Source organism: Harpia harpyja, chromosome 8 (assembly GCF_026419915.1).
Source record: "Harpia harpyja isolate bHarHar1 chromosome 8, bHarHar1 primary haplotype, whole genome shotgun sequence".
NCBI lineage: Eukaryota > Metazoa > Chordata > Aves > Accipitriformes > Accipitridae > Harpia > Harpia harpyja.
In genome coordinates, this window is record NC_068947.1 from 45,127,758 (window position 1) to 45,149,713 (window position 21,956).

Below are 21,956 nucleotides of genomic sequence, written 5' to 3' on the forward strand. Positions count from 1 at the left end.
TACATACATTTGTTGTTATACTATCGGTTCACAGGCTTTTCCACCGACTGAGCTGGAATGAGATTGGGCTACTAATATCTCTGAGCAAAGGAATACTTGTCTCCACACAGAGCTGAGCAATAACAACTCATGAGACCTAAAGACTGATCTTGTGCCTCTTGCTCACACTGGGTTGTACTGATCACTCCCCAAGTTCTTTCATGAGAGGCACTGAGATTAATTAATAATCAAAGCATTGCTCAGGCTGAGAGAAGCAACAGCATCCATGTGTAGAATACAGAAATGCAAAACTTTAAGCAGATCACTGTCGTGGTTTAACCCCAGCCAGCAACTAAACACCACGCAGCCGCTCACTCACTCCCCCCCCACCCAGTGGGATGGGGGAAAAAATCGGGAAAAGAAGCAAAACCCATGGGTTGAGATAAGAACGGTTTAATAGAACAGAAAAGAAGAAACTAATAATGATAATGATAACACTAATAAAATGACAACAGTAATAATGAAAGGATTGGAATGTACAAATGATGCGCAGTGCAATTGCTCACCACCTGCTGACCGACACCCAGCTAGTCCCCCGAGCGGCGATTCCCCGCCCCCACTTCCCAGTTCCTATACTAGATGGGACGTCACACGGTATGGAATACCCCGTTGGCCACTTTGGGTCAGGTGCCCTGGCTGTGTCCTGTGCCAACTTCTTGTGCCCCTCCAGCTTTCTCGCTGGCTGGGCATGAGAAGCTGAAAAATCCTTGACTTTAGTCTAAACACTACTGAGCAACAACTGAAAACATCAGTGTTATCAACATTCTTCGCATACTGAACTCAAAACATAGCACTGTACCAGCTACTAGGAAGACAGTTAACTCTATCCCAGCTGAAACCAGGACAATCACTTAGGCCAAATAGGGATAATCTCCCCATGTCTCTGTCTAATACTTTTTGCAGAAATGGCTCTCTTTACCTTCAGGCATGAGGCTTTCAATATTTTCCTTGGGAGATTCCAAATTTTGTCTTTTTGCCCCATCACTCTATCCCTTTCCTTTCTTTTTCTCTTAGGCTAGTGCAGACGTTTTTTGCGGCATTCTTCTCTACATTGCTTCTTAGCCAACTGTGTCCCTTAGCTTCTATGATAATCGTTTAGCTTGGTAAGTGTCCTTCTTGTTCATCTTTGCCTGTGGATCTACCTTCACTTCCACTGCACAGGCCACAGAATCCTATGTATGTTCTTACCTTTATTACCTTTACAGAGACCATACTGCCTTTTTCCTTGGTGATCTGACACCTTGCTGCTGCAACATAACAAGATGCTGGAGATAGATGGGAGAACAGACCATGTCAAATTACCCTAAAGGACAGATACCTTATATGCTGTGAAATACACTGTGCACATCCTTTGAGTCTCCCGACCAAATGTCTTGAAGATGTGTTTTTGTAAAATTCCATTGTCACTGGTACCAAGAGAAAATGCCACAGCATGTCAATTCAAAGAAATATCTCAGATTAGCAGTAGATGCTGGGATCTCTAATCCCAAGAATTATCATAGCATGGGAAAATCAATAGATTTTTTCAATAGCTTCCTAAGAGATGGCTGAGTTGAGATGGCTGGTTTGTCCCTTCTAAAAGCCCTGTTTAACCAAAGATTTTCCACTTAGTAGGCTGCAGTTCAGTGTAAGTCCCAACATCTGCCATAAAAATACAGTGTAAGCAATACTGATAGTTTTCCGCTTGTAAAGAGAGACTTACTTAAAATATCGTAGAATGCTTTCTTGGTCATGTAGAGCACAGTTTTCTGCTGATACCATTTTAAGCAGTGAAAAAAGTTGGAGGACTAGTTCAAACTGAATCACAAGCATTTCTGCTGAGAAAGCAACAGCTGCCTCAGAGCCATTGAACAATGAGGTCTGCTTTGAAGAGCTAATGCAAGTTTATTTGCTCTGCAACAGAGCAGACCTTCAGTTCTGATTTTTTTGAAACATTCTTTCAATAGTTTAGCTTGGGTTTTGCACAACCTTTTCAGAATTAAGCACCCTACCAGACTGCTGCCAACAAAGGTTGCTTAATTCCTCAGTAAAGGGGGAGTCTTGTTATTTAAATAAAGTAGCTACTGTAGTAGATTTGCAGATACGTTAAGAGTATTACGGGATCTAGAGGTAGATTTAGGAAGAAAATACTACAAAGCAGGAAAAAATTAAACAGTGTACTTATTGAAGCTTAAAAGACATTAAGACATGTGATGTGATTGCATCAGATAAGAGCAGGTGGAACTGTGTTACCTGTACATGCAATGTAATGCATGTTGCAAAGTGACACTTGATTATTGTTCACTTTCCTTTAAAACATGGTCATCTTTTAAAACCTGACTGTCCACCATGACCAATTACATTAGGGGGAGAAAACAGAAGCCACAGGGTTCTTCTGTCCCTTTTTATGGACTGCAAAACACCATACTATGTTTTCCTAAGCACCAGTAGATTACCCACAACCTTTTCTCTAAAACTGGACTCATGAATTCATCTGCCATACATTCACTGTGATGGGACAGCAGCTGCTGCATTTCCTGAGGAAACAGGAACGCAGATTATCTAGTCTAGTGCCTTCATTGTGGTGATGGGATCACTTTACAACAGTCATTCTGGAAGAAATTTTCAGAGTCAACTCAGTTTCCATTCCTCATGTGAACACAAGCTTTCATTCTGCTTTAGTCACCAAAATGGAAGTACGCTGTAAGTGCTATGGTATTGCCTGGTCACTGTGAGTTCCTCCAAACCCAGGATTTTAGTAGAAGTAGAGCAGATACTGTAGTTTCTCCAGCATCTATCCATCTTCAACCAGAAAGAAAGAGAGAACCTAAAGGCCATAGTCATGCACAGAAGGTATTGACAGTTTTAACTGAGTCTTGAAGTGCCAGGAGGGGGAATCCTTACTGCTGACTCCTCAGCAGGAAGGGAGTTGTGTATCTCTTCCACCTGAAACTTTCAGGCTTGTACTTTCAAGGGTAGTCACTTATATTTTGCCAGGGTGTAGGTTACACCACCCCAAAGTGACCAGACACTCTTCTGCAAGGAGCTTAAGTAGGAACAGCTCAGTAGGGCTTTCTTGTTGGTTTTCTTGTCTGTGGTCCATAGTATGTTATAGCAGATTGGCTGCCTGTTGCTGAAGGTTAATGGCTGACTCTGCATGCTTTAAAACAAGGTGTCAGGCTCTTGTCCAGGTTTTGCATAAAAGCCTCACACATGTCTGTGTGTTGAGCTAGTGATATATACACTGGAAGCACACAACCAGTCTAAATTTTTTCAGCTTGTGAAAATTCATCTGTCAGACCAGCCTCTTGAACAAGCACTCTGGGATTTTACTGGAAAAAATTACTTCAACAGAAACATTATCTCAGCATATTCAAAAACCTGCATGCAAATTTGCTCCCTTTAGAGAATAAACAGGGTGTTTTAGCAGACTCAGCTGCAGAGGTTTTATTGGCAGGTTATTAAAAGCTTCAAGTGTTTTAATATAATTTCAAGAAAAAATGTAGACACTTAGAGGAGACTGATAATACTAAAATACAGAGGAAGAAAGAGACACTGGGCAAAATACACAAGCGAAAACTAGAGCTGGTTCTCGGAGCTTGCTTTGGATAACTTATTTCTGATCTCCATCAAAGCCCATGGATTTGCATAAATTTAAAGAGGAGTCAGGCAGTGTATTTACTGCATAAAGTGAATGCACATGAATTCTTTCTACCCCCCAGATTCTTAGACAATGTCCTGCCACTAGAAGTTACAAACCATCTAAGCATTGAAAAGTGCTTTTCACCAACCACCAATGCCACTGAATGGTCTGTTTTATGACTTTTGTGGGGGATGATATCAAACTCTGGAATCAATCAATTTTTAATGCAAGGTCTGATCTATCTATTTTTTTCTACTAGGTATTTATTATGCTAATAATATTCCTTTGGTATCTCAGCATCCCCATTATTTGACATTATGGACATCTGCCTGTGTGTAAGTTTCATAAACTACCCATAACCTTGTAGATACACATATAAATCATTAATCATTGTAAGAGAAATTCTGGCATGTTTGAAGTCAATGGCAAAACTTCCCTCGACTTCAACAAGGATCATATTTCGCCTCTCCTCCTGCAATGTGTCTAGCAGGTGCCATCGCCTTTAATGCCAACTGTCAGCAGGTGTCTTTGATAGTAGTTCCAAATAACAGCATTTGCCTTATTATCCAGCATATTAAAATGTATTTTCTGCTGGCTCACACTGAGTTTTCAGTCCAAGGTGGAGGTTGTGACATCTGCCCAAATGAGATTGCATGCTGCTGGAATGAATTCCCGGCTCCATTCCAGACTAGCTCTCTGTTCCTTAGTGGCTTTGGAGCTAATAGAATCATAAATTGAAGCTGATTTTTTATTCTGTATGGCCAAAGAGTTGCAATAAAGCCTTAAGATGGGTAGATCTTCCAAGGCACCCTGCCAGTTAGAACTATTGTTTACGCCACTGAGCTTCTCATTTGGTGAACTGTCCAATACTGCGTTGCATCCAGTAGGTTTCTATGTTGGTGTGTTGCAAACATGTGAGCAAATCATCTGGGTATAGAAATAATAATATTAACAAATATTTTGGACCTCTAGCACAGCTTTCAACCCAAGAGCTTTAAATAACTAAACATGTTAATTAAGCTCTTCCAGCTTCCAGTATGAGGCAGGTAAATGTTAATATAATCGTTTTGCAGATGGAGAGACATTAGCACAGAGCTGTTAAAAGATATGCCTGCTGGCTGATATGACTTCAGAGGAAGGTGGATCCTTTATCTAACAAGACTGTTTTTCATGTGCTCTTAAGCTGCCGAAGAGAAGCTGACAACATATCTTTACATGTTCTGCCCAATTTACCCCTATCTTTTTTTTCAGTCTCAGAACAGGATCTGCCATGTAGGTGGTACATGGATTCTTAAAACCATCACATTTCACATCTTCTGCTAGAGACATTTATGTTCATTGAACTGGTGACCTCTGCAAGAATTCACACATCTAATTAATGAAGATTTCATCTTTGCGAAAAAGCAACCCACAGGGATATCTTTCTATCTTTCCTCAAAAAAGTCCTCATTTTAGAAGAATGAAAGATTCATTTTCTCTTGTCATTTTTGGGAGTCAAAGCATATCTAATTTCCCCCATCCTTTGTTAGAGTCATCCCATTATACTCAGAAATTTTATGCTTCTTTTCTCAATAGAAATTCACCTGGAAATAGTGATATAAAAATAGGATGTTAATAGCTGTGGAATTCTGTTGCTAGTTTTGATCTCTAACACAGTTATATCCATGTCGTGGTTTAACCCCAGCCAGCAACTAAACACCACGCAGCCGCTCACTCACTCCCCCTCACCCAGTGGGATGGGGGAGAAAAATCGGGAAAAGAAGCAAAACCCGTGGGTTGAGATAAGAACGGTTTAATAGAACAGAAAAGAAGAAAAACTAATAATGATAATGATAACACCAATAAAATTACAACAGCAATAATGAAAGGATTGGAATGTACAAATGATGCGCAGTGCAATTGCTCACCACCCGCCGACCGACACCCAGCCAGTCCCCGAGCGGCGAATCCCTGCCCCCCCACTTCCCAGTTCCTATACTGGATGGGACGTCCCATGGTATGGAATACACCGTTGGCCAGTTTGGGTCAGGTGCCCTGGCTGTGTCCTGTGCCAACTTCTTGTGCCCCTCCAGCTTTCTCACTGGCTGGGCATGAGAAGCTGAAAAATCCTTGACATTAGTCTAAACACTACTGAGCAACAACTGAAAACATCAGTGTTATCAACATTCTTCACTCTGAACTCAAAACATAGCACTGTACCAGCTACTAGGAAGACAGTTAACTCTATCCCAGCTGAAACCAGGACAATCCATCAGTCAGATTTGCAATTTGACCCGTCTTCCTTCATCAGACCTTGTCTTATTCAAGTCCAATTTTAAATTAAAATAACCATATCTTTTGTTTTACTGTTATCATAACCAAATATGGTATCTACTAAACCTGCCAGCTATCCTGCTAAGATTTGAACTATCTTTTTAATGTCTGCCAGACCTAAAACTTATCCCAGTGAACCTTGTACTATTATTGCTTAAGAAATTAAAGGCATTAACCAGCTGCAATAGAAGATAAGTAATTTTATATTTTCATTTGCATTCATTAGTTTTTGAGGGAAGAAAGGGCTGGTATTTTTCCAGTTTCCAAAAGCTAAAGATTCAGTTTAACTCCGTGCTCCCATACAAGTTTAAACTACCACTTCTGAACATGGTATCTGAGGTCATCCCACATGAAATCAATAATAATATTTGAGTCCCTAGGAATTCCCCAACTCCCAATGACTTGGACACCAGTGAAGGTATTTAAGTCTGTTAAATTCTCAATAGTTTAAGCCATGGAAACAGAGGACAGATTTATTTTCTACCACACGTAACATCTAAATTATCTACAGGTAATGGTAGATCCATCTTGGAAGTTACAGCTGTATAGATCACTGACTGTGGTGTCATTCTGATGTCATGTGGAAAAAAGGTGGAACTTACCTAGAAAATGGTTTTATAACTGACATAGCATACTATTTAAAATTATTTCAGATTGAAATATGAGGGATAAAAGAAAGAGGGGTTAACTCCTGGAGTTGTTCTCCCATATGAAAGCAAATTTGATTTTACTACTAATTGCAGTGTGAACTCCAGAACAGAGAAGTTCTATTGCCATATTCAGATAGCTACAGTATGGAGAACAGTTTGGTGTTGCCAATCCATCCCACTCTATCAAAATCCTTCTTGCCACCTCCAGAAAAGGCTGACATTGGACTCAATTCTACATTTATGAAAATGTAAAATGAAACCAATGAACTAACATAATTATGAACTTTTTCTTAATTAATCTAAAGTGATACAACTGATTTATACTTGAGAAGATTATTTCCAATCTGCTGGCCAGAATGTTGCCAGTGTCTTACAATCCATCTTTATTCAGGATCTGTAGTTTCTACACACCTTCATAATTTCAGAAGTTTTAGGATTATGATTAGAAACATTCTTATCACCAAAATCTTTCTGTCCAACTCAGAAGAGGTATCTTTCTTTAGAATTAGCATTAGTACTTCTTTTTATTCTTTATAGAATGGTCTCAGGAATTCATCAAAGCCTGGACTCCTGTGGCTTTTTATAGCTGAATTATTTCCAGAATCTCTGCTTAGTTATATTTCCATGCAAATGTTCTTTCTGTTTCTAGACTCTCTGTAGGATTTCAGCTAAGTCAAAGTACTTACTGTATTTTGCAGTGCTTGTGCTGTCTCCTATTGTATAAATTTGAGAAAATCTTTAAATGCTTCTTTTAAAGTCATTAATGTTCTCATTTTTACCAGCCCATTTTATTAATTAAATATATTCAATGGCATTTAAAATGTTTATTTCATTACTCATGCGTGACATCTGAGCATCATTTCTGTCTTGTCACATACCTCACCTTATAACTGCTGTTTCTTTAAAGCCTTTAATTTGCATAGCAGTACAGCTGGGAGTCTAGTACAGTCACATGTATAAATACCACCTATATAATCACATCAAGTGATGACATTTTGGAATAGAAATTCCAAGCATGGCAAAACCACAGTGTGTACTGTAAGTTTTAATTAGCTAATGACATTCATAAGATAAACATATTTCAGTGCTTGGAAAAGTGCAGGCTGTGCTTTTTGGGGTTAAGGAGGCAAGGGGCAGGGGAACGTGAGATCTGGCTGGGATCACAGGACATATCCGAAGTGAAACACAGTTCAAGAGGTGGGATGTGTCATAATTTCTTCAAACACACAAGCAGTGTTTGTGCTGCTTGTCCTGGATAAGGCTTCATATTCCTGTAGAAAGGACGGCTGACCCACTAAGGCACTACCCTGAGGCAGGGAATACCTCCTTCCTCTGCGCCACATCTCTTACACACCTCCTGACCAACCTCGGGGAGAGGATTTAGCCTCATTCCAGCCACAAAATGGGAGCAGTACCTCTTCCCTACTTTACAAGGTACTGTGAAGATAAATATGTGAATATTTAGGTACTACTGTAATGATGACCAAATAAGCCATTGGCATAAGCTTATCGGGTCCTATATTAGCATGGAGAGGAATTCTCCTGCTTGCCTGTAATGGGAAACTCCTAAAATCCTGCCTTAAAAGGAATGGACAACAAACAGCATGAATCCCTAAGGGGGATGAAGGGGAGGTCACACTTTACAGTCCACAGAGGCATTTTACTTCCAAGGGTAGCATTTTGAACATATTCTCAGTACTTTTTTCTCTGTAAACCTGAAAGCATTTTCCTTTATGATGAAATATACAAATATAACATTTCTACTTTTTGATTAATAGTAGACCATGTTCCTTTTCATTTCCTCACCCCAACCTGAGTAGAAAACACATATCTGTTTAAGTATGTTTAATTGCTTTGATTTTACTTAAAAGTATGATGGAAAAAAAAACCCAACCCCATGCTTTTCTGCAATTGATATTTTGCTCTCTGCTAAGTATGGGGGCATTTCCACCAGTTTAATTTAAGCCCCTGATTCAGCAAAGAAATTAATCATGTACATAACTCAATGCATAACACTTAATTATTCTCAAAAATAAATGAGATACATGTTTAATTACTTTATCAACTCAGTGGTCTAAAAACTTGAAAAGTTTTGGCTTTTCTTTATGATGTGAGATTCTAGAATGCCAACATAGAAACTGTTTGGCAATTTCACCTCCTTTAAGCTTTTTCCATTTGCCAGAGATCAAAGATGTAGAGTGTCCAATACTCAGTTATCTGGGTATCAGCAATGGAGGATAGAATTTACTTCTGTTTGTTTGTTTGTTTCTGCCCATGCAGAGTACGCAGATGACAGTCAGGGTTGTTCTCTGCTCTGATATTTCATCATGGTTATATTTATGGTGTTTAGAACAATTCTTTCAAGTATATTGTCCAGAAGTTAGCATAGTCCTTACAGCTATCACTTAGCTTTTTAAGGTAAATCACATAATAGGATGTGGTGTGGTTCAGGGAGTTTAGCCAAACAAATAAACAAAGCAGCAAGAATTGGCTTGTGCCAATCAGGGTAAGGAACACTACCTATACCTGTCGTAAATAGAGCACATTGGTCATTGCACACTATATTAGCAAGTTATGTGTTCTGACTTTTTATTAGATTATATAAATAATAAGCATTTCACTTCATTTTTCCTTATGAGAATAAGCTGATAAAAATTCCAGGATGGATAAAGAATTGGTTTGTTGAGATTGGCAGCAGTAAGGAACTGGAAAGTTTACTTTGCTTTTTTTTTTTTTTTTTTTTTTTTTGAGGCATGCATAAATAACCTGAATAAAATTACACCATGTCCTTTATATTTAGTGTTTCCTTTTACAGGTACCTCTCCCAGAAATGGCTAGTCTTGGCTGGCACTAGCAAATCTTTTTATGTAGTAGTTAGAATCAGGAAAAATTTCAAGACAGAAATTCAGTAGTCTTAACAGAGCTTAGATTTCATCATAAATTTGAAATTCTGTCCAAGTTCATGGTGTAGAAACATACCAGAGAGAAACACGCAGTGATACATAATTCTGTCCTGAAGGCCTGGCAAAATTTCTGTCTGGACCAATAATACCTCCCTATAATCTTCTTGGCACTTGGAAGCCTACTCTTTAATTGCAGTTCAGCATGCTCCTACAAACCTTTTCTAGGGAGGTGGTTTTGTAAGAATTGCTTTGGCTGAAAAGCCTGAGAAGCTTATCACAGTTATAAGCCACTATTAGCAAGAAACACATCTTGTGATAGTTCCAGTATCACTAAAGAAAAGGCCTGCCGTTACCCAGTGTTTGTTTACCTCAAGGCAAGTACCTCACACATTGGCTGGCAAACAAAAACTATATCACTGAATTTTCATGGACTAAACAAAGTGCAACAACTATACCTATTTGCAGGCAAGTTGCAATCACAACTCAATAGCCTCCGATAGCCTAATCATAAAGAATCAAGTTACTGACATTCGATGGATGACAGGAAATGTGTTTTACGCCTACAGAACAAGTCTAAAGCATTGCAAAAATTAAGAAGGTCGAAAAATTCCTCAGGCATGATGAGACAAATTACAAATGGAGAAAAAGGAGAACTTGCTTTTATTGGCTTAAGGGAACACCTTTACAGCTAGATATTCAAAGCATTGTCCCAGTTTCTAATTATTTAGCCATGTATTTCTCTGAATAAAGTCCACAGGAATCGTCTGGTTAAGACCACCCATTTAGTTCTTAAATTTTCATCCTTAATCTTTTGTGTTGATTTTCCATAAATTGCCTGTTCACTTTCCATGTTTAAACAATCCTACACAGCATGAAAAAGTAGCATAAAACCAGCCCAGCCCAGCATGGTATGCACTGTGAACAGCTACTGTTGTTATCATACCAGGAAAAGAAAGATTTTGATGGGGAGTGGGTAGGAACAGGTCCCCTGCTAGTAGCTGGAAGAACAAACAAGTGGTGTTAAGCAGAGCTAATACTCACCTACCTAATTCACTCTCATGATGAGAAACACAGCTCAACTCCAGTCCTGTAGAGTAATTGTACAGAGTTCACAGCACACATACAGTTATACTGAAGTTATCATAGTCGGGGAAATCCATGTCTCCACATGCATGCTTAGATCCGTCCCCACTTAAGTATTTTGCTGAACTGGGGCCTCACAGGCTAAAAGTGTCTGTCAGGTCCGTGTTGAAGCACCCATTGTGCAGCCAGGAAAGAACTCTCATCGTGCATTTTGGCAGAGGTCCCTGCCTGCCTCCATCAGGTACCAAAGGGAGCACATCCTTTCCCAAGGCTTGAGGGTGCTGATGAGCTCCTGTAAGATGCTTACGATCTTGCTGACTTGAGCTCTCCATGGGATACTAGGTCAAGAAGAGGGAATGAAAAAAGAGAATACTTAGGTCTTAGGAAACAGAATACCTAATTCACCCAGTAGTGGTGACCCAAATTACAGACAATATTACCTGATCACATCAGATAGAGTGATTAGTATTTCTTCTTAAGTCTAATAGTGAGTGGTAACCTACTGGGAACGTACCCAATGTGACCAATCCTATTTACTGTCCTCTAAACAGGAAGCAAGATAATGCTTCATATCCAGACTAAGTTAGCCACATGCACTGAAATAGTAAAGTACCTGTAAAAGGCAATCAGAATGATTCTTTTCACAGACATACTATACAAGATTTTTTTAGCAGCACAGAAACCTGATAAAGCTAATGGGAGTACTATCTGAATGATTCTGAATTTACTATGCTGGAAAAAGCTAAAAAGGCAAGAGGATGTCATGACGTCCCTCCCTTCTGTTTTTATTATCAGTCACTGGTAGAAACTTGGCACACCATTTCTGAAGCAACTGTGACAAACCTTTTTTTTTTTTGTGAAGGAATATAAAAATGCTTTTACCTCAGTGTTGCTTAAAATTTTGGTTATGATTCAAGCATCTCAAATATTGAGAATAATTGCAACATTGTGTGCTGCCAGCATTTGCAGTACAAAACTTTTTGTATTTTTCTTACACTCTATTTGAAAAAAGAACATTTTGCACCTCAATAGATAGTTGTGGTTTTGGATCATAAAGCACTAAGGGTTTTGATCTGTTCTGATTCCTACCCCTTGTGTCTCATTTTTCTCATGGCTTAGAACAAAACATTAATGTGACTCATCTGTCATAAGTAATTTTCATATCCTCTACCCGCTATTTTGGTGTGTGACTAGAGGAAAGATGTAGTTATGTAAAAGTATTTGTGTATTTTGTATGAGGGAGGATGGGAATCATACGTACTTTAAGCAAAAAAAGAACATCAGGAGAAAAGAGTGAATTATAAATGAAAGCAACTTATATATTGTAATTAAATGTAATAAATACTTTAAAACATGCTATTTCAATTTGCTATTTCTTAGCTTTAAATATCACAGCTGTCATCCCTGGAACACTGGAAAAGGAAATAATTAATGGGAAAAAAAATAATACAGAATTTATGGACTGGCTTGTCCAAAGTGTGTCCCAAATTTGATACTGAAACATTTACAAGGACACTAATTATGCCTGGAAAGCTGGTATTTGAAATTGCAAATGTCAGTTCCAGCATGTCAATGTTTTCTGGTACAGCTTAGGAAATCTTACGTACCGTGCTACTTTCAAAAGATCTAATTATGTGTACACATTCCTGTGACTTTTCTCCAGACCAGCCTTCTATTCCACAGTAGTTCTCTCTCACAAAAATTTTAAAAATTCACTAGAAAATAGCACAAACAATGAGTACAGCAGCGATTTTGCTACAGAGGCATTTGCAACAGTTGACCAAAGTCCTCTTTTCTCCCTCAAACACCAGATTGAAATATTTTACTAAGTAGATCCAGTTCAATGCAAACCTCCTTCCACAAAAGTAATTCGTGTTTGTGCTGAATATTGAATCAGCAGGACTTAAGTATATGCTTAAAATAGAAGTTATATTTATGTGACTGCTTAGATTAACCAGGGGTCATGCTGTTTCTGTGTTAAGAGAGAGAATACAGTGATTTTCTGCCTTTCTGCTTTTGCCTTTCTGCACTTCAATTGCAAATGCAAAATGTTTTTCACACCCAGTTAATACCTGCAGGCAGCAGAGTGGGAGGGAGAGGAGAGTGTATGCCACCTTACTATATTTGAAGATTTAGTACTCAGAAAATAAATTCTCCCCTCTCCTGTCAGCTACAGCTTTGCACTATGTAATTCTTAAAAGCAGAGGAATGAAATGAAACTCTACCAATCAGGAAATCTAATCCTTAAGTTTCCTCTTAGGAATGGTTTCTTGCATTCTCCTCTCTCTTTCACATTCCCTCCTTCCCTTGCTTCTCCAGGAAGCCTTCTTGGGACTTATTTTCTCCATAACAAAAAAGACTGCCTTGTGTTGCTTCATGTTCCGCAACATTATGGCTTTAGACTTGGAACTTCTCCAAAAAGTCCTAATATATATCTCAGGATCTCCACATGATTGAATAACACAGGGAAGACGGGGATTGTATCAGTAGGAAATCTTTTATGAGATTATTTTTTCAGGTTAAAAAAAAATATTGCACCATTATAGGTTTTCAGTTCTGAAAGCAGTTAAGTGGAAGAATGCACATTAAGTGATCGGTCTCAGGACATGAAGAGCTGGATGATGTTGCTCCTGCTGCTGCTGCTGCTGCTGCTGCTGCTGCTGCTGCTAATAATAATAATAATAATAATAATAATAATAATAGATTAATTTTAAAGAGAACAACATCTCAAAGTGGCCAGGAGCTCCTCTCAGAAAAATCAGTGAGAGCCTGCTGAGTGATTTACTGAAGCCAGAATTTGGCTTTTTATTGGTTACACTGTGTAGCAAAATCAAACTCTCAGCACTGGCCAAGGGCATCCTTGGAGCAGGCAAGGCAGGCAGGGGTAGCGGTGGTGGTGTGGGATGGTGAAAGGCACATGAGAGGGAAAGGTGGGGACTCTGTCAGTGATGTTGTGGGGGCTTTTTGAGGACCAAGGGGACTGTGTGTGGGCAGGCTGTGAGGGGACAGGGCACTTTTTCTGCTCCTACAGTTGTCTCTTCTCCTTGGGACCACTTTTCCTTCCTTCCCGTCCTCCCCAGAGGCAGGACACCCAGAGACCTTCCCTTCACTTCTGCTATCTCCACCATCACCATCTACACATTTTTCTGTACCTTCTTGACTGTTAAGGAGGGGTTGGTCCTGGTTTGGAGGGACAGGAACTAGAGCAGGACCAGGGCAGAAAGCCAGAGAAATCATGCTGCTGTTGGAGGTAGAAAGGGCAGATGTGATCGCTGCTGCTGCTGCTGCTGTACTGGCACCCTCTGGTACACACTGGCACTCCTTTACCCTCTAATCCCACAAAGGCAGTAACAGCATCATGGATGGTACAAACAGGAGGCAGGAATGAGCTGTTTGGCTGAAACGCCTAATCCCTCTCTCCTTAGGCACAGGCAAAGTAGCTTGCCATGCTTTTCAGTCTGGCAGCTCTCCATTTTGCTAACTATTCAAAGCTACTTCTGACTTTGTGACTTTCCTTCATCCACACAAGAAGCTGAACCAAAGCCCCAAACCTAAACACCTGCAAGCTGCACAGAAGTTTGTATGCAGAGCTGAACTGTGGAGCTCAGAGCCATCTCTAAAAGTGCTGAATGGGCGTAGATGTGTTCTGAATTATTGACTCATTTTTTGAAGGAGAAGGCCTGTTTGGCGGGATAAACAATAAAAAGCTACTCTTCATAAAACTAGGAAGCAAATGGCAACAAGGTTGTGCATAATGCATTGGCAATTTCTGCTCTTCAGGCTTTAGAGTCCTCTCAAAAAAGTGCCAAATGCATATTTCTTTGTACAGCTCAGATGAACTGGATGAAACCAACTGCAAATAATCCACAGTACTTGGGCATCATCTCCTACTGGTTCCCCAGGTGGCAGCGCAGCTGCTAAACTGCACCACAAGATGAATGGGTCTGCTTGCAAGAGATGTAGGGGGTCAAGAGAAAATCACCACAGATTATCTACCAAAGCAAGGGCAGATCAGGGGCCAGTGCTAGATTTGGTATTGCCAGAGAACTGAGCTGGCAATCATTACAGAGATTTTTTAGAATAAATTTGACATCAGAGGCCAGAAAGCTTTGTCATCACTAATCTAATCCCTAATCTAAACAAAAGGGCCTGGAAAGCCGCTAGTTACTTTCTGTGAGGGCTCTGGGCTTTGTGAGGAAGGCACCCACCTGGCTGCCATCATGCAGCAGCTCTCAGAGCCCATGCTGCGGCTGGGCGGGCAGCTGGAGCCACCTGAAATGGAGAAACAGATTCCAGACAGCAACCAGAAGCTCAAGGGCTGGTTGGCAGCAATGTACTCTGGAGGTACCTGGGCTGATGTTTTGAGATCTCCTTTCTGGCAGAAAATGCTCCTCTTTCTACAAGATTCAAGCTTCTTTTGTGAAAATGTACTGTTTTGACCAAAATTTAATTAATTCTTTTGTCAGAAGAAAGACCTTCCAATAGCCCAGGTGTGGCATTCAGATGAAATGGGGGGTAGCAGGCACATTTCAAATGGGCTTGAAGAAATCTGAGCTAAAACAGTCAAGCTACCTGCAGGTTTCGCTTGTGAAATCAGTACTCCCTTTTGGCTCTCCTCCCTCTCCAAATGCTTCCTCCCTCTAAGGTTAGCGTAGTCTCGTGGCAGCCTGGCCACCCAGGGTCCTGGGGTACACGGCAATGCTGAAGCTCAGCTGTACAGAGGTTAGGAGCCACTACTCTTGAGTCTTCATTTTGCCCAGGCTGATAAAATGCTTAAAGTAAATGGAGAGATACCTTTGGCTGTGTTTGGCTCTCTGGAGTTAACTCTGAGCCTGGGAAACCAGTGGCTCTGGAGAGTAAAAACACAGGCAAGGAAGATCTTAGGCCAAGTATCTCAATTTTCAACCACAAAGCCAATCAGCACGTGAAGAGCATCACCCTGCTTACCAAAGAGCTGTTTTTCTAGTAACCCATGGGTTCATGCAGGATAGACACTGAGCAGCAAAGGGAGTGTGTTGTCAGCAGCTGAGGGCAGGGGCTATGTAGAGAGGTGCTGGGCCCTCCCTAGGTCTGATCCAGCAAAGCACTCAAGTATGTGCTCACACTCCAGCTGGAGCACAGGTCTCCAGAATTCACCATCTAGGACTTTATCATACTGAACCCTAAATATCCTGATGGCAGCTGAGCCCACCAAATCACAGACTCTTCCCAGTCATGTCAGTGGGATTTGAGTTAGGCAAAGTACATATGACTTAGTAGCAGCTGCATGAGAGTGATTAGCCTATAAAATAGATAAGCATATTTTATATTTATATAGGACATTAACATTGCCTGTGGCTCCCCTTGTTAGCAACCTTGCATTACAAGTGCAGTCATGCTTGGGACTTCGTACGGCGGTTCCAAGCACATCATATCAATCCAAGCCTCTTGGGAACTAATGACTTTATGTTGCACATTGCATGAACAGGTTTGTATGTACATTTTCATGGGGGCAACACATGGACAAAGATACTAAGTAAAAGTTTGTCAGCTGTCCTTCAAACTGATAATTTTATACCTAATAATCTGAAAAAGCTATGCAGTGTCTCTGCAGAAGGGTGGGAGCAAGGCTCAAGGCACTTTTCTTGAAATCCAAACCCGTATTTTGATTTACAGCATAATTATTACAGGATTGCCAACAAAAATACCAAACATTAGGATTTTTAGTCCATATTCAAACTGCTACATCAGTTTTCACAAGCACTGAGTAACTAAAAAGGCTACTCAAAGTGGATGAGTTGCCAGGTTTTCATCCTTCTGAACAGTAGACCTTGAATAAGAAGCCTGAATATGGAGTTAAAAGACTATGTTAAGCCACTATGTTTGAAAATCTTGGCCAATATTCCTTAACATTTCTGCAAAAAAGCTAGAGTGCTCATACATTTCTTATAAGCTTTCTTTTCCCCCTAGGGACCAACTTAAAATCAACAAAGTAACAACGGGCCCAACACAATCAGGAAATCTAGGTCTCTTAAAGCGAAAAGCAAACAACCTGTCCTTCTTCTGCCCTTTCCCGAAATCTAAATGTAAGTATATCCAGCTTTGAAATCCTAAATGAGTTACACATAATGCTAAAAACAAAGTGCAAAGGCTTAAAACTGAAGTTGTCTTAAAGCTATCACCTACACAGGATTTGATAAGTTATTCAAGTGTTTGCTATACACCAAAGCTTTTGAATTTTGAGTAGAAAAATATATGGTACAGAAATTTTGGTGATCATCCTCAGCAGCATTTTTTTCCCTAGATAATTAATCTACCCTTTCAGTCATTCTCCATTGTTTAATAGGAGAGAACATGTAATTTTGGCATTTCATGTTTGTTTAAAGAATCTTGTTTTAAATCTATTTTTATGGCCACAAAAGAGTAAGGACACATTTCATTAAAAAAGAAATGTCAAAACCCATTATATCCTGGGAATAGAGTGTACCATGCTATTGATGTGCATTTGATATCCAAAATGCATGTGTACCCGTGTCTGCTTCTATATGTATGCATGTGTAAAAATAAACAGCAGTAACATTCATTGGGAAATCCATGTTTAATGCAATGTTTAGTTTAGCTCAATAATGGGAAGAATATGTTAAACATCATTCTGAGCTTTAATGGAAAAGTTTCTGACAACTAGACATTAGCTCATAGTATCCAGTCATCTTATGCCTATGCCTTTTGTTTGTTATCAAGTGTGACTTTTGGAAGTAAAAATGCATTATTGCTTAACAAGCTGCATTGCAGTAGTGTCCTGCACTCTGTTTTGATTTCTAGATAGCTAATTAAGAGAATCCACCTGTTAAGAATTAATCACGTAAATTCCTCAGATTTTCTGAACGTCTTTTAAGGAGGATGAGCACCACATTCGATCGTGTTTCTCTCTTGCAGAGAAATCCTACACAATTTGTCTGAAATGAAACCAGTAGAGTCACGTAAACATGACTCTACAAACACACGGCTCTAGAGCATCAGCCCTGGCAGGGACCCTGCTCTGTGAACCCACTGAATTTCTCCAGGCACCGGGGTGGACTGGCCCAGCGCCAGGGTATTAGGATCTCCGGCTGTGTCCGCCGCTGGAGCTGTCCCTGGTAACCGTTTCACCCGGCATCGGCTGCTGTGACCTGCCCTACGCCGGGTGCTATAAAAGTCTAACAAGAAAAAAAAAAAAAGAAACAAATGGAAAAAAAAAAAAGAAAAAGAAATCGTATAGCCCAAGGCTCCAGCCCACAAAATATTAATAGAGAATAAAACACTTCCCAGCTAGTATTTACATTCTCCCAGAGCATCCATAAGAAAGTTTTAGAGCCCAATCCACCTAGCAATAAAACATCCATCCAAGTGGACTTTGATAACTTGGCTGCAACGTTTCTATAGCAGTTGATGAAAAGACTGTATAAGAACACTGCTTTTTTATTAGTAATTTCTTCAAACCTTTTGATAAAGATCTTCTGGTGTTATATAATAATACAGATCACTTGAAAAAAAGTATCACGTGTTCAGTATTTTAGAGTCCTTTACCTACAGCAGGTGAAACAGTAATATGAGCTATTAAATACATTTACTAGACAGAAAAAAGCAATGGTTAAGCTAAGCATTACAAATTAGCACCTGCTACTTCTCATGTGTGCCAAAACTGCTTTGAGAAAAACAAACACTGTCCTCAACAATTCACAGATATCAAGAAACACAGAATTAAGGGGAAAAAGGCCTTTAAAAAGGGTTGAAAGTTCTGGAAAATATTTTCCCCCCCCTTTTTTTTTTAATCTATTCCAGTGAATAGAGAAGAATTTCAGCAAAACATTCAGATCTGGATAGAAATATCCTTCAAATTAAAAGGAAACAAAGCCCTTTATCTGTAGCAAGAATACAGAAAATTTTTAGACTTTAGCATCGACTGGCAGATAGACTTGAAAGGCATTTGGGTCCAATAGAAGTCCTGAGCTGTTACCAAAACCAACAGTCTAATTGTCTCAGCTGAAACTGGGGCTTAGCTTTTGGGCTTCCTGTAACTAAATCTTGCCACAAACAGCTCTGCTAAGTTTTTCCCCTAATAAAATAAAATATAGCAAAATTAAGATAAATACAAGAGACAATGAAGATGAGTACGTAGTTCCCAACATAAGGCAGGGAGCAGATGTTAGAAAAAACTCGTGAAGGTATCAAAATAGTACTTGTCAGTTCTAAATGGTTGATGTGACAGTTCTTTAAAAATAAACAATCAAACATCTGAAAGTAATTGCTAAACTGAGGGATTTAAGTTTATTTTATTTAAGCAATAAGGTATTTTAAAAATGTACTCAGAATGTCTAGCTTGCTTCAAATTGCTTTGGTTTTCTACACAGTGTCATGGTAGCCACTACCCACCCAAATGTGGTATTTGAATAATATTTTTAAATTGAAAAACAACAATTGAAATGAAGAAAGTGAACCTATTCAGAAAGGTTAGCAAAATGCACAGTTTAACTTCAGACACTTTCTAATCTGATCAGGAAGCAGAATGCAAAAAATGTATTGTGCTGAATTCAGAGGCACTGAGTCAGGTGATAAAGTTATACAATTTTATGTGGGTTTACTAAGGTCATGTCCTGGTTTCAGCTGGGATAGAGTTAACTGTCTTCCTAGTAGCTGGTACAGTGCTATGTTTTGAGTTCAGTATGTGAAGAATGTTGATAACACTGATGTTTTCAGTTGTTGCTCAGTAGTGTTTAGACTAATGTCAAGGATTTTTCAGCTTCTCATGCCCAGCCAGTGAGAAAGCTGGAGGGGCACAAGAAGTTGGCACAGGACACAGCCAGGGCACCTGACCCAAACTGGCCAACGGTGTATTCCATACCATGTGACGTCCCATCCAGTTTAGGAACGGGGAAGTGGGGGGGGGCAGGGATTCACCGCTCGGGGACTGGCTGGGTGTCGGTCGGCGGGTGGTGAGCAATTGCACTGTGCATCATTTGTACATTCCAATCCTTTCATTATTGCTGTTGTCATTTTATTAGTGTTATCATTATCATTATTAGTTTCTTCTTTTCTGTTCTATTAAACCGTTCTTATCTCAACCCACGGGTTTTGCTTCTTTTCCCGATTTTCTCCCCCATCCCACTGAGTGGGGGGGAGTGAGTGAGCGGCTGCGTGGTGTTTAGTTGCTGGCTGGGGTTAAACCACGACAGGTCATATCTCAAAATCAAAAGAAAACCTAAGGAACTGAAAGTAATGTTTCAGTTTATAGAGCTCGATATTCTTTCTGTCTATCCTTTTTCCTGTTGAACTGCCTTTTATGCCTCAGTGTATAAACTTCTTGAACATAGTCGTCTTCTCTGTCCTCAGTTCCCTCCTTATTTTCTTGTGCTTTATGTTCCTCCATTCTATCTCTGCTTATCCTTTAATAAGGATTAGTTTGCTGGTCTGCCTTTTCCCTGTCTGGCTTGGGGAGCTGGAAGTACTGGATGCTTTTTAGTGGAACTTAAACCTCAGATTACTCATGTGTTTATGGAAATGTTACCTTACATTTCCAGGACCATTGATTTTAAACAGGAGTCAGTTGCTGGACTCCTTTAGTCACTCATGAAAACCTAGCTTCAGATTCCTCTCAGCAGCTCTGGAGGGGAGGAAATTAAAGGGGAATTACAAAAGAAAAATCCTTTACAAACATAGCAGTGTTATTCAATAGCTTAGAAATTTACTTCTCTTTTCCTGTTGGTGAATGTGGTTTCTTTAACTAATCCAAGCATTATTGTGAATAAACCCAATGGTTGCTTTTGTCTGTGTTTTGAAGAAGAGGGGCTTGTTTAGGGCTTTAGTAGTGATAACTGACACATAAAGCTCTAGTACAGAAGAACACAGAAAAAGAACGAGATGAACTTGCCTCCACAAATGATTAGAACTGAGGATATTCCACAGATACCTCCTGCTTGCTGTTAGTAACCATGATGACAAGTTTATGATCCCAGGCTGTGCAAAGCAGAGACCTGAAGGACCTGCTGCACATTAAATTCTCTGCTTCTCTAGTTCCCTGCTCCCCATACAACCTCACATGTGCACACATGTACACATTTACTTCTGGTCTTTGGCGACAAGTTCATCGGTAGTACTTTGGTGATACGCAGTGACTGCCCCTTTGCAAAGTGAGGAGAAGCAGCTAACTCAAAATTGCTCAGGCTGAAAAGAAACTTCAAGCCAGTAGGCAGATTTTTATACTGGAAGTTCATGGAAGACTAGAGCCACGTGCCTGTCTGATTTGGGAAACAGTTGTACCAAACAGTAAGTCTTTTTATGGGTTTTGCATTAAGCATAAATCCTCCTATTTATGTGCTGAAGTGTATGGTTTATTAACAGATAGCTCATTAACAGCAACATACAGAGCATATAGCTGCAGTCATCACTTTGCAAATGTTTTCCACACATTTTCCATAGCTTCCACATTCAGGGAAAAGTAGCACTAAATGAACAGTCTTCTTTCAAAAGCCTCATTGACATAATTTATCAATGTAATGATTCCTTGTGAACTCACTGAGTTTCTTTAGGAAACACCGATGTATTTTATATGTAGGAATCTCTCTGGAAATGTTGCCTTTTAAGACCATTTTCTAGACCCTAAAGAGTTCAGACATAGAACTCTACCACAGAATGAAATTAAATTTGAAATACAGTCAGAAGAATTATCCAGCTAATAATGATAGTTCAGCTAAAATATTTGTTATATAATTCAACCTTCTGTTTAGTTTCAAAGGAGTTCAATGTAGTTGTTGGGTTTATTTAAGTAACAGGTTAAGGATATCCTTTTTCAATTGCAAAAGTTATGCAAATATTGTCAAATATTACAGTTCATAGTAGTCTTGCATAGGAACAATTTCACAGAATCGCAGAACGGCTGAGGTTGGCAGGCACCTCTGGAGGTTATCTTGTCCAACCCCCCTGTTCAAGCAGTGACACCTAGACCAGCTGCCCAGGACCATGTCCAAATGGCTTTTGAATTATCTCCAAGGATGTAGACTCTACAACCTCCCTGGGCAACCCATGCCAGTGCTCAGTCACCCTCACTTTCCTACTCACTCTACTTACTCTCACAACTTCTACTTTATACATCTGAAATTTCCCCTGTACTTGTTCACTGCAGCAGTCTAGATCATGATATACAAGGGGTGGATGAATGTTGGAGCACGATGCTGAAATCAAGGATATTTTAGTTGAAAAGCTGACGCAGTAGTTTACCGAGTGCATTTTTGGACCATTTACTCTGTAGTCACCTGTGTATTCCTGGTGTAAGTGGGAGATGGTGTAAATGGGGTCAGCTATGTAGCAGCATGGCGTCAGTGCACAATGTGG

At 39.8% G+C, this 21,956-nt stretch overlaps 1 protein-coding gene and 1 long non-coding RNA gene across 7 annotated transcripts in view; one reads left to right on the forward strand and one right to left on the reverse strand.

Annotated features, from left to right (window-relative positions):
* Positions 1 to 14,940, reverse strand: part of LOC128144865 (uncharacterized) — a 249,212-nt gene extending 234,272 nt beyond the window's left edge. Inside the window, exons 1-2 of the long non-coding RNA XR_008236235.1 lie at positions 14,819 to 14,940; positions 10,573 to 10,948 (exon numbers count right to left, since the gene is read on the reverse strand). This is a non-coding gene — a long non-coding RNA (uncharacterized LOC128144865). The remainder of the gene's footprint in view (positions 1 to 10,572; positions 10,949 to 14,818) is intronic.
* The window catches only part of COL8A1 (collagen type VIII alpha 1 chain), a 93,737-nt gene that overhangs the window by 42,954 nt on the left and 28,827 nt on the right, over positions 1 to 21,956 (forward strand). For 3 of the 6 annotated variants that reach the window (XM_052794215.1, XM_052794213.1, XM_052794216.1), the window contains one exon: positions 16,560 to 16,675. The exons of the other annotated variants lie outside the window; for them this stretch is intronic. The gene's annotated coding sequence lies outside the window, so the exon portion shown is untranslated. The remainder of the gene's footprint in view (positions 1 to 16,559; positions 16,676 to 21,956) is intronic. 6 annotated transcript variants of the gene reach the window in all.